This window comes from Podarcis cretensis, assembly GCF_951804945.1.
Source record: "Podarcis cretensis genome assembly, chromosome: 11".
NCBI lineage: Eukaryota > Metazoa > Chordata > Lepidosauria > Squamata > Lacertidae > Podarcis > Podarcis cretensis.
This window is the reverse complement of record NC_137180.1, coordinates 13,567,227-13,583,352: the sequence shown is the minus strand read 5'-3', so window position 1 is coordinate 13,583,352 and position 16,126 is coordinate 13,567,227. Positions and strand designations below refer to the sequence as shown.

At 41.8% G+C, this 16,126-nt stretch overlaps 1 long non-coding RNA gene across 4 annotated transcripts in view; it reads right to left on the bottom strand.

The window, feature by feature from the left end:
* The window catches only part of LOC307226854, a 39,405-nt gene that overhangs the window by 15,754 nt on the left and 7,525 nt on the right, over positions 1 to 16,126 (bottom strand). Inside the window, exons 2-3 of one of the 4 annotated variants that reach the window (XR_013843591.1) lie at positions 10,434 to 10,593; positions 9,282 to 9,961 (exon numbers count right to left, since the gene is read on the bottom strand). The exons of 1 other annotated variant lie outside the window; for it this stretch is intronic. This is a non-coding gene — a long non-coding RNA (uncharacterized lncRNA). Of the gene's footprint in view, positions 1 to 9,281; positions 9,962 to 10,433; positions 10,594 to 16,126 lie in introns of those variants that run through there. 2 more of the 4 variants (XR_013843588.1, XR_013843589.1) reach the window with 2 other exon arrangements.

The window sequence follows — 16,126 nt, the reverse complement described above, 5'->3', positions numbered from 1 at the left end:
CTTTTACAAAATACATTACTCATATCTTCTGGCAAACCACCCACGGATTCTCAGAAGCTTTGTGTCAAAATGCTCAACACTAGTTTTATTATATGGTGTACTTAATTTGCCTTGTGACGGTATAAACTTAACGACATGCAGATAAAATAATTGAATTTCCAATGGTATTTATGGGACGAACCATAGCTCAGCCCTAGAGCACAAGCTGCACACAGAAGGTCTCAGATTCAATTTCTGGTATTTCCAAGTTGGGCTGGGAAAGAACCTGGCCTGAAACCATGGAAAAATGGTATCAATCAGTGTTGATGGGTCTGAGATAGATGGACCAATGGTTGGTCTTACTTGGCCCTCAGGTAATTTCTCCGCAGCTTGAAAGAGGGAACAAGCATCAAGCTAATCACACTTGATGCAGTGTTCTAACTACTAAGCTAGATTATTGTTATAACATACCCTCCAACATTTCTCTGATGAAAATAGGGACATCCTATTCAATAATACCTCACCCAGTCAGATAGGCAGGGTATAAATGTTATTACTACTACTACTACTACTACTACTACTACTACTATATTACTATTTATACCCCGCCCAGTCACTCTGGGTGGCTTCCAACATACAAAAACATTTTAAAAATTAAACATTTAAAACTGCCTTCAGATTTCTTGGGGGTCTTCAGATGCCTCGGGCGTCAGATAACTCCATACCCTCCAACATTTTTCTGATGAAAATAGGGATGTCCTAAGGAAAAGTGGGACATTCTTGGATCAAATCAGAAACTGGGATGGCTTCTGTAAATCCAAGACTGTCCCTGGAAAATAGGGACAGTTGGAGGGTCTGTTATAATGGTAGACTTTTCCCATCATATGCTTTCTGACTTTGATTTATTCATATTTAATGCCATGTATATTACACACTGCTATTCTTTATCACTATAAATGTTTTGCTCTTCACAAAGTATAGGTAAAGGGGATCCCTGAACATTAGGTCCAGTTGTGACCGACTCTGGGGTTGCAGCGCTCATCTTGCTTTATTGGCTGAGGGAGCCGGTGTACAGCTTCCGGGTCATGTGGCCAGCATGACTAAGCCACTTCTGGTGAACCAGAGCAGCGCACAGAAACGCCGTTTACCTTCCCGCTGGAGCAGTACCTATTTATCTACTTGCACTTTGACGTGCTTTCGAACTGCTACGTTGGCAGGAGCAGGGACCAAGAAACAGGAGCTCACCCCATCGCGGGGATTTGAACCGCCGACCTTCTGATCGGCAAGTCCTAGGCTCTGTGGTTTAACCCACAGCGCCACCCGCACCCCCTCCACAAAGTATACAAATATATAAACCTCCCATTGAACAGTGATGATTTTTAGAAATATTTCTGCATTTCGGACCATTGCAAAATTATACCTCAGCAACTGGAAAAACTGGGTTGTTAAAGAATCCGTTCTTCAAAAGAAAGCACAGGGAGTCTTGTCATACCTTCTCAATAAAACTTAATTAAATTCAACTTAATTAAATACCTTAATTGAAACACACCCAAGTAATGGAGTTAAGCAACCTCCCCCAACCTAGTGTCTTTCTGATGTTTTGTACTACAATTCCCAATAGCCTCAGCCAGCATGTCCAGTGCTCAGGAATGGTGGTAGTAACCCACAAACATCTTTAGAGCACTTAGCTGGGAAAGGCTGGGTTTGAAGAATGGATGCATCTTAGCAGGAAGTTTAATCTTGAAGTATGGGCTGACAATTAACTAACAGAGAAAAGGTGGAGGGGGGGAAATAAGACAAAGTGGGAACTGTTGTTAAATGTTTGTGACTAAGGAGTGGGCAGGCAATGACTTGCGGTGGGGAAGGGAAGAATAGCACATGGCATGCAAGGAAGAGGACAGGTTGGAAGAGGAAATGTTTTTCTTGGATATGTTATGGTCTACTCGGCTGCCGGTTTATTTATATCATGAAAAGTGATCCAAGCCATTTTTTTCTTGCTCAACGTGCAAAATGGCAAAATTACAAATGCAGATGTAGCAAGACCGTTGAGAATGCTGGGAATGCAAATGAAAATGCAGTTCCCCTGAGAACTGATGAGCTGCTCTAAGGGGAAATATATTTATATATAAATCTCACACAAGAACACATACACAGTGTCGATCTATATGTAGTTTTAAGAATTTGACCCAGTATGCTTTATAGCGGTTTGAGCTAGTATATAAATCTTAAAGTGTACTTCTGTAAGTCCACCAGCTGTCATTTCTACCAGCACCCACCCTGTCCCAGAAAAAAACAAATTACACTGGCTGTTGAAATCATCCCGTTGTTTGTTTTAAGCCTTAGCTGAGCACATTTCCCTAACTTCCACTAGTGCACTGGGAATTCTTCTGTTCTGATGTTTGACTAATTCTGGCACTTAAAGGTTATGGGAACTAACATTAAGCTGGGGGGGGGGGTAAATGGCAACAAAAATGTAATGAAATCAGAAGGATTTCTCTCAGCATAGCTGATTAACTGCAACATTGGGTTGAAAGTTAAGTAAACAGAAAGGCATGGGAAAAAACTACACGAGGGAAAGTGGCCAGAGATGGCTATTTTTATTCCCACAAAACGCTTCCATTGCAAACTGTTGAATTCAGTGCAGTATTTGGAATAGATCCTGTCAAACTGAAACCACAAACACATGCAACACCGCAAGGTAGGAGGAGGAGGAGGCGGCACTGGGGGGAGTGGGGAGCCTTTGGCCTGTATGGCAGATGTCAGTGGAAGATGGACTTTGCGTTTCAAATGCTGTCAACACATCAGGTTGTAACATTTTTTGATCACCTGCCAACTGTTGCACAAGCATTTAAATCAATAAATAATTTTCTGCAACAGGAAGCATACGTTCATGTTCCCACAATCTTTTAGCAAGTCTTATCCCGTATGTTTCACAGATGTTCCCCTTAAGAGACTGAAAAGCTAGATTCGAGACAAATAAATCTCATGTGTGGCAATTTCCCTTCTAGTGAATAAAATCAGGTCCCTTAACAAATACTCATTTGACATAAACAAACCCTAGACTTTTGAAAAGTTTAATTTTGTTTCAGCTTTTCTTTTTAATAATATCATTATTCACCAGAAGCGGAAGCTTGCAGATGGGATTGTAGTATTATTCAAAATAAATTGTATCTTCCTTTATTTTATTAATTCTATATTGAGGGGCAATCAAAATATGTTTCTATTCCTTATTGAATGGCAAAACATATTGCACTTTACTACTATATTCCGTATCTTCAAACGGCAACATTTTTCGAAGACCTGTTAGAAGTACTAAAGGGGGGTGGGAATCATGTACCACTTGACAAAAGTTGCTAGTCAGTAAGATTTTAGGCAGGGTAGATTAATCTGTTACAACTGCAATGTGACAATCTGGATTTGCAGCAACAAGATGAGGATGAGCTCAATTCCAGAACAAGATGATAACTAAGAAAGTTTACATTTTTATTTATTTACATCATTCTTATCTTGCTTTCAAATTCAGAGGACTGTACATGACAACTTCCATTTTTATTTTTATAGGTGGCACTAAGCCCCCTAAAAAGTAGCCCAACCCCCACTGCACAGAGCCCTATGTTTTCTAAAAGGAAAAAAAAAAGTTTCACACAGACATTATGCAGAGTGTTTGAGGACTGGGACATTTGCAGGGAAACCAAAATGCTTGTTTAGAAAGCTGTTGTATTACCAACCTTACTATATGCTTATGAATCATGGACCATTTATAAACACCATCTCCAACTCCTCGAAAGATTCCATCAATGGTGTCTCCAAAATTTTTTTACACATCACTTGGGAAGACAGGCAAACTAATACCAGTGTACTGGAAAAAGCAAAGATCACCAGTATTGAAGCAATGATTCTTCAACATCAACTTTATTGGACTTGTCATGTTGTGCGGATGCCTGATTATCATCTTCCAAAGCAACTACTTCCATTCCCAACTTTAAAATGGAAAGTGTAATGCTGGTGGTCAACAAAAGAGGTTTAAAGACTGCCTCAAGGCAAATTTTTAAAAAGGCAGTATAAACACTGACAACCGGGAAGCACTGGCCTGCAAGCGCTCCAGTTGCAGAACAAAGGTGTCATGGACTTTGAAGAAGTTTGAACTCAGGACACAAGGGAGAAACATGCTAAGAGGAAGGAATGCTTGGCAAATCCACACCGTGATCAACTCCTGCCCATAAACCAATGTCCCCACTGTGGAAGAACATGTGGATCCAGAATTGGGCTCCACAGTCACTTACAGACTCATTGTTAAAACCATGTTTATAGAAGATAATCTTACTCAGCTGCAAGTGATTGCCAAAGAAGAAGCAGAAAAACTAGAAATTAAAATAAAGATGCAATCCTTAGCATGCTTACTTGAAAGTTACCATATTTTTTCACTCTATAAGACGCACCAGACCACAAGACGCACCTAGTTTTGGGAGGCGGAAAACAAGAAAAAAAATATTCTGAATCTCAGAAGCCAGAACAGCAAGAGTGAAAGCAGCAATCCCTCTTGCTGTTCTGGCTTCTGGGATAGCTGCGCAGCCTGCATTTGCTCCGTAAGACGCACAGACATTTCCCCTTACTTTTTAGGAGGGAAAACGTGAAGTCTTATAGAGCAAAAAATACAGTAATTCTATCACCATCAATAGGATTTACTTAAGAGAAAATTGGCAGTAGAGAATAGACCATTTGGATGCTTTTCTCTTTTACAAACGAAACACGTGAAACAAATATTGCTTCCTTCCCTTTCCTTAGCCTAATATTTTTTCTGGTGATACTACTGAGTTGATCCTCCCAACAACCCTGTGAAAGGTAGGTTAGGATGAGAGAACTTCAGCCTTAGTTAAACATGAATCAACCAGCTTGTCTTTTTAGACAGAGTATTGACGCAACTGAAGAAACATCAAGAATGTGTTGAATTCCAATTGTATCAGCATTATAGTTAACACTATGCTCAGGTTTTTAATGTTCATTAAGTAGGAATGCTATTATTGTGGTGAGCCATGGTGGAAGACCACTTTGCCAAAGAATGATCAACTTGAGAAACCAGATGACTTCAAACCTCAGTTTTAATAATCTGGATCAAATGATGGTTTCTTTAATCAAAGGCAAACCACTGCTTCCTTCAGAGAGCCAGGAACCTTCCTGTGCAAGAAATGTTTAGCAATGAACTTTAGACGGGTCTTCTGATATGTGAAAATTAACTACAAAAGGCTTAAGAGCATATATGATGTCTGTACCATTCTGCAGCGTCAGACAGGAAACTCATCCAAACGCATTGAGCTGGTACCTGGAAACCTTTGGCTTGAGCCTTTAAATGCTTGTCAGTGTTTTTGCTTGAGGTCCTTTGCTATTTCCAAAGAACTAGGACTCATTACAAGCAACAGAATACCCACTCACCCCACAGCTTTGGTGCTACAAGCAAAATCTGTACCCATGCTATAGTTGTTCATACTCCCAGCCTTTGTCTTTGATAACGGCATTTTCTGGGATCAATTACTATACTTTCCCATCTATAAGACTCCCCCAACTATAAGATGCCCCCTGTTTTGGGGGACTCAAATTTAAGAAAATGGTGGCGGGGGGGGGGAAGATGGCTCAGAGTTGTTGAGCTTTTTTGAGTGGGCTGGCCAGAGTTTTACAGTTGGGGGGGGGATTGCCAAAAATCGCTCACATGCAGCATAGACGCTGACAATCGCTGGCAGCAGACAATTGCCCACTTGCCACAGCAACAGCCAATTGCATACAGACCCTTCCTCAGCAAAAAAATTCTTACCCAACTGAGAAAAGCTGTCCACTGGCAATTGCGCACATTCCCAAAACAGCAGCCACCAATTGTGGCAGTGACAGCCAATCAACAGCAGTGTTTGCTGCAGAAGCCAATCACCAACCCAATTAGAGAAGCAGCAGCCAATCCAAAGCAGCCCTTCTAGCAGTCACCAATCGTCGCTGACAAGCTCCTGCTTGCAGCTATAGCCAATCACCCATCCACCCCATTCACTATCCTTGTATAAGACGAGGGAAGTTTTTGATCATAATTTTAGAGTAAAAAACCCTCGTCTTATACATGGAAAAGTATGGTAATATTTCTATTGCATTGCAGATTAGAAAACCTTCACTGCTCTTCTTAGTTTCTCTGGATATGCTATGCAGGTAAGTTTAGGAGAGATCTGGTTCTTGATGTCTTTCAAATGTGAAGATAAAACAGAACTGAGCTTATAAATGTACTTTAAAGGTGATTTATGATGTGGAAAGCCAAACTGTATCAGAAAAGTTCCCCCCCCCCCAAAAAAAAAGATCAACTCAGTCAGCTTCTTAATAATGTGCCAATATCTCAAGCTGCAAACTGAGATCCTTGTTTCTAAAAACCATTTGCAATTTTCTGAGCTCATTATTTTCAAAAGAATTCTGTCTCAGACAAATAGTTGAAATTCCACAGTATGAATCATAGAAATTTGAGGACAAAACTAATTAAGTCTCATCTTCTTTAACAGTGTTGGAATGTTTAGGGGAAGAGGGCAGACACACATTTTCTCCAGTATTTAGCTAACCTAACCACAAGCCCACAAGACTTAAGTCACCAGCAGTTGCACTGAGACAAATACACAATTAAATGATCTCAATGGTATTTCTTTGAGCAAATGGTTTCAGGATTTCAGGCTTAGATTTAAATATAAAGTCATCTTATCATGTTTCATCCTGTTCTGATGGAAGCTAACATGACTGTTAACTTGGATGGAGCCTTTCCATGTTCAAAGCCTATTGGACTGCCAACAGCAGTAAGCACCACAATTTTACCAAGGTATTCAAGTCAGCATATGGGGAATTATACCATATTAGTTTCACAGCAACCCTGTGAGGCAGATTAGATAAAAAAACACAAAGATGCCCAGTAAGCTTCATGGCTGAGCATGGGTTTGAACCCAAGAGTGCATATAGCTATCCTTCAAAAAATAATAATAAAGAAGTGGGCTTGCCATATTTTTAAAACTGATGTGGAATAAACAGAGTTACTCTGTCTTCTCAATGCTTTTGCTAGATAGTGAATCTAATGCTTTAAAGTCACCGGGCTTGACCTCCCCTCCCTAAGTGCTAGAGGCAGGTGCTCTGCCTTTTATTTATTGAAATGCTGCTTACACGTTGATCGAAAGTGATGTTTTCTGGTTCCTGATTTGTTTTGGGTTTTTAAATAAATTCCATTAAAAAACACACCCAGATGTGTGGAGACCAGTCTAGAATATAAAGATTTGGTCACAATGGTGACCTTAGGTCACATTGTATCAACTTGTTTTTGGGACGGAGGGGAAGGAAATAATAAGAATAATAAGAATAATAAGAATAATTTATATGCACTGATCTGACCAGGTTGCCCCAGCCACTCTCGGCTGCTTCCAACAAATTAGAAAACCACAGTAAAGCATCAAACATTGAAAACTTCCCTATATGAGCTAGATGCCCTTGGTGAGGTCCCCTTCCTGACTGGACTTACTTCCTCCTCACCAGTGCTATTCCTGCCTTTTTCCTGGCTTTTACCTTTAAGCTAAACCTGTACCACATTCCAAAGTAGGAGAGCAGAGCAAGTGGAGGATGCTACTCAGGGCCAGCCCACCCATGAGGCAAGGTGAGGTGACTGTCTTGGGTGGCAAAATCCACAAGGGCAGCAGATTTGGCCTCCAAGGAAAGCATTGCCCGCTGCCACAATAATGGTTACAGCGTGCTCCTTGGAGGCCAGATGTGCCTCCTTGGCAGCCCCCCCCCCACATGCCGCCTCTACAGTGGCCTCTTGGTGAATAGGAGGCACTGCTGGTCTCCTCTCACCCCTAGAGAGGAAATGCCCAGGGCTGCCCTCTGGGGTCTCCTGGGCTCTGCCCCTGCTCAGTGTGATTCAGAGTGCGCCCACCCAAAACAGCCTTTGATGCGTGCTTCAACCATCAGGCAAGGTTGACTTGATTCCCCCCTTGTTCCTGCAAAATGTCTTAGGCTGGCTCTGATGCTATTACTACTTATTCTTGTCAGTGCTTCCAAAGGGAAGTTGAACAGAGAGAGCAGGGAGGAGAAGAAATTATGACCAAGAGTCTTCTGGGTTTGCAAGGGGGATCCTCTGTTTCTGCTTGGGGCCTTGGCAGTTGCCTGATGGTACCAACATCTGACGCTGGCCTTTTATTGTTTTTATTTGATTACAGATATAAATTTATAACAAAGCCAAATACATATCCATATAGATTTCTCTGAATCTCGAGACTTCCCCCCATCCCCTCCATGGGTCCTAATGTCAATGTTTTCAACTGCATATTATATCATAGTCTTATATTTTGACACTGGCCTTTTCTCATGTGCTATCCCAAGGTCTTTGGCAGAAGAGTGAAGTAACAACAACAGTGCAGTACAGTACATCACAAGTGCTCTGGAGAGGAGAATCTGGCCCTCAAAACCTCTCTGCCAGGCCCTCAGGATACTCCCTAGACCAAACCCCTATTGGCTATGCTTCGCCTGGTTAAAATGTGCCTGTGAACTCTGATAATGCCTCTCACTTGCCTGGTGGGAAGACAGAGAAGTGGTTGTGTGAATGCATGTAGAAAGCAGCCTACTACAATTAAAGGTAAAATTTTAGCTACTAAAGCTAAAATTTACATCCATTGCTCCACCCAATTTTGCTTCTGGCCACACCCACCACTGGCATGTGACCCCCAGAAGGGAATTCAGTCTTCGGACTGAAAAAGGCTCTCCACCCCATCCTAGCACAGTACACAGTACACAGCTGGTTTCTGCCCTAATCATACAGAACTGTTCTTCTTGATCCTGGAGAGAAAATTGCACTTTTTGAGTGCATTCACACAGGGGCTTCACCACTCAAAGTATGAACATTTGGATGCACTCAGGTTTGCTCAACTTCAGGTCCAGCATTGTCTTTAGCCCAACACAGCTGCTTCAGCAGACGAATAATATCCTCCCTCTGTCATGCATTGCAAATTATTATCTACAAAGTATCATAGACACAAAATAATTCAGGTATCTTTCGTTTTGTGTAGGCTTACACAAGCTTTCGAGACAGAACTCTCCATCAGGCAAAACAGAAAGGTTAATATTGAAAAAGTGCCTACAACTAAAACATTAGGAGCTGTAATTCATACCCAGTAACTGTTCATACAAGGGTCTTGGCCCCTGAATAACACCTGCAGCTCCCTCTTCCCCCTGCCAGTGGAGATAAGAGCCTGGAAATGTTTGACATCAACAGTCAAAGATCAGAAAGGACTGCCACAGACAACTCCACATATTGGGGCAATTTTTATTTCTAAGCAGGTTTCCTGGCTGAAAAGTGGAACGGAATCAAATAGGATATTGAACGGCAATGGCCCTATTCCTAAATGAAATATATGCAAAGCAGGGTATGGTACACTCAATTCTTCTGAATAAATAAGCTAATTCATAGGAACAGCAGGATTTACCAAAATATCCTCTGAGCAAATAACTCTAAAGCCACGTTTAAAATGTTCAGTTCAGTAGCTGATACTGACCTGCTCAACCAATTATGCCTATGACTCATTTTCTCTAGACCAGAAAAATACACAGGATGTTTTTTTATGCATTACCCATACTATCTATTGTTGGGTAGTTCATATTGTACAGAGTCTAACCACTTCTGCAGATTTCATTTAAGGGGAAATTACAGTGAAATTGCTCAAAAGTGGTGCATAAACACTGTGCATGGATAATATGCCACACTGAAAGTTTACAACAAAATTCATATGAAAACCAATTAATCTACTCTTATTGCTCACAGTCTTCATTAACTTTAATAAGGTGTTTGGTGGTGTAAATCTAACTTGCCAACTGCTGCCAGAACCAACAAAACACGGGATCTAATTTCTTCCAAAGCAGATACAATTTCCTTCTCCCAGCTAGCTACAAACTTGCCAGTTGTACCTTCCAGACAAAGGACTACGGATCCAAGCTGCATATAGAGACACAGGAACAGATGCTATGTGAAAAGTAAATATTTACTTCCAAGTTGTCTATGATGCTAACACTAAGAATCAATGTTTTAAAAGGGCTCTTACAAAGACCAATTCATGGAGGACAATGGCTGCTAGTGATACTGCCTATATGTTCCCCAGCATCAGAGGCAATATGAATATCAGTTGCAGTTGCAGGGGGAAAATAGGATACTGCCACTAGACTTCCCATAAGCCCCAGAGTTTAAACGGGTATACCCCACAATCTTTTCTTGAACATACACTAAACCAGCAATTTCAGCCCCAGAGTATTAAATCCACGGGCGCAATTGCAAGAATGTGTGGGGCAATGGTATATCCCTTTTTAAAAGCAGGGTAGAGGTAAATTTCCCAGTGAAGTTTCAGCTCACAACAGCTATCCTCCTCTGTAAGGGTGGAGTTTATTAAGATTATTTGCCATTGGAGACTTACAGATCCTGATGGATTCCTGAATGCTTTTGAGAGATTTTCCAGTGGACAGAACAGGTGATCCTGTCAAGTTTCTCATCCTGCTGTAGAATGGGGAGATGTGGCATGATCGCTTCTGAGCGCCCTCTCTGGTGTTGGGGAATCTGCAGTGCATACTGGTATTCTAGGAAGTTGCATGTAACAAAACAGGATGTTTGATGGCTAGAGCATATGCCCTTTTCAAATGTGGGTTGTTGTTTTTTGGGGGGGCTTTATTGGATTGTTGTTTTTAATTTGATTATATATTTTGTGGTTTTATATTCTGATTTTGTTCTGTGAACTGCCCTGAGACCTCTGGGTATAGGGTGGTATAGAAATTGATTGGATTGATTGATTGACTGACTGTCAGAGAGAGAGAGCACACCAGTGGCATAAACCTTGATCTGAGGCCAACGGAGCCCTGGTTAGAACACATAATCCCACCTACAATATGGCAATAAGGGTAGTAAAAAAGTCTTTCTTCAAATGCCTCTACAGTGTCCTCAAGTAATCATACAATTAGTACAGTGGTACCTCGGGTTACAGATGCTTCAGGTTACAGACTCCGCTAACCCAGAAATAGTACCTCGGGTTAAGAACTTTGCTTCAGGATGAGAACAGAAATCGTGCGACAGTGGCGAAGTGGGAGGCCCCATTAGCTAAAGTGGTACCTCAGGTTAAGAACGGACCTCCAGAACGAATTAAGTTCTTAACCCAAGGTACCACTGTATTAATGTTTTAAATGATGAGTTTGGGGAAATTGATTTGCTGATTTTATTCTGATATGTTATATACCACTTTACTATTATTATTATTTTTTTAAAAAGTGCACCTTATAAATAATTAAATTGGGGGGGGGGGAATAAATTAATTTGGGCCACTGTAATCCCTCAATCTTACCTTCCGCATCTCTCATTACAGCTTTAGATTTCAATGATTTATTTATGACATTTGCATGGCACCTGATAACACAAAGCACTGGCGATTAAAGGTTCAGGGAATAGAAACAGATGTGACTAGTGATTTGATGGTGGTTTGGAGGAGGGAACCCATAAAAATATGCAATTTCATTGCATTTGATCTGTGTGTATGTGTGTGCCTTCTCTTACTAACACCCCCTCCCTCCTAACCCCCTCTTTGCCTCACCCAGTCACTGTCTTCCTTCCCCATCCCCTGGTTTCCCAGATCCACTACCACTCACTAGCTGTTCTTTCTCTTGTTACGGAAAAATCTGGGTGCAAGGCTGCTCTGCCACCCAGCTCGTCGGACTAAGTCCACGGGTCCCTGCGGAGGAAAATGAGCTCAGCCGGTGACAGGAGCAAGCTGCAGAAGATCCAAGTTTATTGCGCAACAGATTCAAGGCGAGATTGAACAGCAAGAAAGGGGTGGCATGAACTTTTGAAACTTCCCTCCATGTCCCAGAATACAGTGCAAAATACATCCCAGTTACATCATGAATACATTAAGAAGAGATTGGGTTACACAGATTACATCATGAATACATTAAGAAAAGGTTTGGTTACACAGGATTAACATATGGAGGAGGGAGGGGGAATATGCAGAGCTGGAGATATGCGCAGATAAGCACATCCTGAGTACCAGTGATGAGAAGACAATGGTCCATGTACGTATAGTCTGTCACCTGGCATTGCCCGGAGGAAAGGCTTGGCAGAGTGATTTGACAGGATTAGGGTCTTGACACCTTGCTTGAGGGATTATGGAGGACAGGGGAGGTGTCATGGAGTCCTAGAGAAATTGAGCAAATTGGCACGTTGAGTTTCTATGAATTTTATAGATTTTAGTCCCTTTTGACATTGACAATTGGAAATAAATGGATATATTGTAGCGAAGAAGAAGGTGAAGAAGGCATGCCCCCCCCCCTCCGTATCACTCTTCAGCTACTGAAGTGCCAATCTGAGCCTTGAATAGCACATAGAGCTGAAAGGGGAAGTGAGAAAAGGATTGGCAGCTCAGGTGCTGATCTGAGCTTTGAAGAGTAAATAAAGCTGAAGAGTATAAAAAACTGAAACAGGAAGTGGGAAGTGTTCCTCATACAACTTCCTCCTTTGGCTCATACACTTTTCAAGGAGGGAAAATAGTAACCAAGCTAAGACTTACTCCAGATGTATAGGGGATAGAACAGGCATATGCTGTCTCTCTCACGTGTATATTGAAATTGTGGGTCTCTTTTTTTAAAAAAATAATATTTATAAAGTTTTCCAATTTAATGATCCAATAAAAGCCACATTAAAAACATTCCAAATTATAAAATAATCAAAGTTCAAATATTATGCCAAATTATAAATCTTTGTTTGAGTGATTCTGAAATGGGTGCCTTGCCCAATTTTCTGCAAGGTTTTGTAAGTCTACCAATGTTTTTCATGCACAATGACAAAATAACCCCTAATGTGGCATGTCCCTTAATACTTATTATAGCTTTGGAAATACAAACATTATATGACATGATAAAAATGCAAATACATTTCCATTATTATACCACTACATTGCACTTAAGAATCATTTCTGCAAAATATAGTATGTTCTCAAATAATAGCTCCAAAATTGGATTTCAGTTGAAAAAAGTAACCCTTTAACAATTTGGTAAATATTATCTTAAACTTCATGGCATCTAGTAGAATCCATTCACTCACTGTGAACTCAGTAATTGCCTACTCTTGTTGAATCAATGTAAAGAAAGCAGGAGAATAGAAATGTAATTATGCCATGCTGCAGTTTAACACGCCAGAAAAATCCTTGGTTGATTCGATTCCTATAAAAAGTTATTTCCAACAAACAATATTTATAAATTGTAAGTGATTATCTCATAATATTATTATAAGATTGAGATATAAAAGGACAGATTTCTCCTCTCTCAGTTCAGTTACCAGGGCAGTCATGTCTTCTGTGTTGTCTTGAGATTCTTTCTTTCTCCACAAGGAGCTAACACTCTGGAAGAACCTATGTGGCAAGACGTGTTGCTTGTGCTCATATTAGTCAAAAGGGAATTGTTATACAGTATCAATTTGATGAAAACAGCTCCTTCCTATCTTCCCACTTACCCATCCTCTGGCTCTCATTGTTGTTGCTATTTATTACCTGCCCTTCAGCCTCAAGTCCCATTGCTACCCATTATCCATACTGATTCAATCATCTCTCTTAGAAGAATTCTCGAACACCATATAGGGTACACAGGACCTGGCCAGTTTTACTACCTGAGGCAACAGACTATGTGTTGTATCCAAGCAGCATACACAGAGCTCCACTCATGCCCCAAAACCTGCTCTGGAAGGTCCTCAATCAATCCTCAGGAGCCGATTATGAGGGTGTTCAGGAAGATGTAGGGCAGAGAATAGAAGGGTGGAGTTCTACTGCATAAGTGAATCTCTGTTGCGCAACTGGAATTACAGCATTCAACACAACCAAAGATACTACAATTCCACATACAGAAGCCAAGTAGGCTGGCAACTGATTTTTACTTCAACACCAGAAATAGAATAGTATCCTTCACAACATGAATAGTATCCTTCACAACATGAGGGCAGCAGGTAAGTTTAGGGAACGCAGGGCAGTTTGTCCTCCAATAAAGGAGAATGCTACCCCACAGCATATGCCACCTAAGGGGACTGCCTCACTTTGTCTAATATTAGGACTGGTCCTCAGTGTACACTTCAATCCTATTTAAATCAAAGCAATTTGCTTCTAAGCAGTGTGCTTGGGTCCAAGATACTAACACACTTACATCCATTTCATTTACCCGTAAGCTGGGAATAAAAGTGCTAGGAAATTATTACCAAAATTGTGCTTTTGGGATGCAGAGCTTTAAAAGGCAGAAACCTTTAAAAGAAAAAGAAAATGTTCCAATCAACATATGGGGTTATTTAGTCTTAGAAACTCAGTGCTGCACTAAACAAAGGGAATAGACAATTTGAGGAAACAGATGCCTTTGAAATACACTAAAGAGGCAGAGTGCCAAAGGGGGAATGCCATGTGTGCTGCTTGTTTATGAATGATTGATAACAATTAAGGAATATGTTTCTGTCATAGGCTTGTTTAAACAAAGAAAACCGGAGAAGACATTGAAAAAGCTTGAAAACAGGATTGGGAAAGTCAGTCCCAGGGTAACAAAATGTAACTGAACACAACAAAGAAGCAAACTGCAGCGTTATTTCATACTTTCTTGGCAAACAAAAATGAATACATTCAAATACATAAAAGCTCCAGGTAGGTGGTATGATACTGAGAACTTTAATAAGCATTGCTAGTCAAGAGACAGCTCCTGGAGTCCACTGATAATAAGAAAAAAAGAACCCAGAAACCAGTTTCACAAAGGCACCAAATTTACACATTGTGAGATATGCATGAGTGGCTTCATCTGAATAGCTACCACAATGACTCAGAGGGTAAGCATTTCTAGCTATTACACATTTTCACTCTTCAATGTCTATTAACATAACATGTGTTTATTGAAAGGCAGAATTACAGCGCCTCTGGCCCCAAGCACCAGTGGGTGGAATGAGAAGGGGCTACGCTTATGAAGAACAGGCCACACTCACTCATCTTCCTCATCTTCTGTTGTTCCCAAAGTCCATTACAGGGGAGGTCACCCTCTCATAGGAATCTCCTGGTCTTTCTTGATTCTGGTGCAACTGTTTATCATCACTAGTACCACCTGCACTAGTGCCTCATTCTATGCCTCACTGAACACATCAAAATGTCTCTCTTAGTAGCATGTTTCACTGGGATACTGTCAGAGCTGCCCCTAGGTCCCAGCTCACAGAGGACCAACGCGAGGCTGTCGTTATGTACAAAAGTCTTTATTGAGGTTCAGTTTCCATTTCCAAGCCGCAGCGCGCAGCTCTACGTCTTAAACCCTAGACCGGCGAAGTCCCGTCTGAATCTCCTCCCCTCTGACACCAGTTTAAGATCCTAGCCCTGCTCCACCTTTTCCGTTGCTTTCTCCTCCTCTGGGTCCTCCTGCCCGCTGGGGCATCCCCCTTTCTGGACTCTTCTGACGCTGAGTCACTTAACTCCTCCCCCTGCCTCCGGCGGGCTTTAGGACCCGGTTCCCAATCCTCATTCTCTGCTGTCCCGCGCTCCTGTACATTTGAACTTGCCTCTCGCGCCAACCCAGTGACCTTCCTCCTGACCGTTACACTACTTCTGTCACTGCTTCCCTCTTCCGGGATACTGGCCGGATCTGACCTCCCCTCCGTTTTCTGACTCTCCGATGGAGGTGTGGTCAGCCCTGCCTTATCTTCTCTCCCTGGTGGGGAATGCACTGGCCCCGATCCTTGGGACTCTTCCCCCCCACTCTGCTCTGGTGGGGAAGCTGGTCCTGATTTCCAACTACTGCTCTGGGAGTCCCTGCTGCCCCCTTGCTCCTGGGGCGTTCCCCTTGGGAACCCCCTACCCCTGGCCACTGGCACCCCCTTCTGTGAATCTTCCGATTCGCTGGAGAGGCTCATGGAATCCCTCGGTCCACTGTCCTCTTCTCCTACGCTCCCCTCGGATTCTTCCCCTTCGCTCTCCATCTCCTCTCTTCCCTGTGCCTCTGCTCCTGAGCCCCTGACAGATACATAAAAAAACCCCACAGCCTGTGCATCACAACCTTTTGCTGTAGGGAAAACAGATCTAATATATGACAGATTCTTGAGTCTGCGGGTCATTATTATGTAGCT